The following is a 975-nucleotide window of genomic DNA, read 5'->3' on the forward strand; positions in this document are numbered from 1 at the left end:
GGACGCGGCGCCGGGCGCGCGCTGCTCGGCGCTGGGGGCAGATTCTCCGCTGCCCCTGCACGCTGCGACCTCCCACCCCGGGGTCTCCCGGAAGAACTACCTGTGCTGCCTGCGGCGGGCGTGCAGCACCCCCTTCACGCGCCCCGCTCCAGCCCACCCGGAATTCAGGGCCCAGACCCCCGCCCCTCCCGGGGCGCCTCTCCTGCCGCCCGTTCTGCCCCAGAGGGTTACTTTAAGCTTCCTGATGCCACAGCAGCCACCAAGCCCGAAGCAGCCAAGCGCGTCTTCCCGGGGAGGGCAGGAGACCGGCCGGGGGGCTGCGGTCTGGAGGAGGGGGCCTAGTCAAGAACCTCAAAAGTTGGATCCCTGGAGGACCATCGAGGCGCATCTGTGTCAGAAAAGCTGCCCGCAGAGGGAGATCAGGACCAAGCCCCTCACCCACCCGAGAGGAGCCTGGCGGGTGTAAACAGGCCTAGGGGTCCTCTTCGGGATTGGAGAGCCCAGCATCAGGGGCGTGTCCCCCGCTGTCCCCACTGACTCACGCCAAAGATGCAAACATGCCAGGGAGTTTTCACTTCAGCGGAGACAAACGGGGACGCGTATGTCAGTGTGTGTGACACACACATCACGGGCGAACGTGCCTGCGACTAACTCGAGTTAAATCCCTGGGGGGTTGTTTGCGGAAACCCAGAGGAGAAAGTTACCCAGGTTGGCTTAGCGACCTGACCAGATAGGGCCCAAGTTAGGAAAAAAAACCAAAAAACAAAAACAACAACAACCCCGTAGGGGGCTGAGGTGGTTCATGCCTGGGCTTCAGAGAGCTCACGCGCCCACACCTGCCCCCACCCGACCCCCACACACCTCTCCTCATCGCCCCTTTGAGCAAAGAGGCAGGTCCCGGCGGCGCGGGAACTCGGGCGCGCCTCCGCGGCCTGGTTTCCCACCACCTGGGGGCGCGGGGCCCGAGAGCCCTTG

At 64.9% G+C, this 975-nt stretch overlaps 1 protein-coding gene across 1 annotated transcript in view; it reads right to left on the reverse strand.

Moving 5' to 3' along the window:
• The window catches only part of SPHK1 (sphingosine kinase 1), a 4,032-nt gene extending 3,648 nt beyond the window's left edge, over positions 1 to 384 (reverse strand). The window contains exon 1 of the mRNA XM_025047050.1: positions 232 to 384. The gene's annotated coding sequence lies outside the window, so the exon portion shown is untranslated. The remainder of the gene's footprint in view (positions 1 to 231) is intronic.
• Positions 385 to 975: the final 591 nt, after the last annotated feature.

Source organism: Pteropus alecto, unplaced genomic scaffold (assembly GCF_000325575.1).
Source record: "Pteropus alecto unplaced genomic scaffold, ASM32557v1 scaffold134, whole genome shotgun sequence".
Classification (NCBI taxonomy): Eukaryota; Metazoa; Chordata; class Mammalia; order Chiroptera; family Pteropodidae; genus Pteropus; species Pteropus alecto.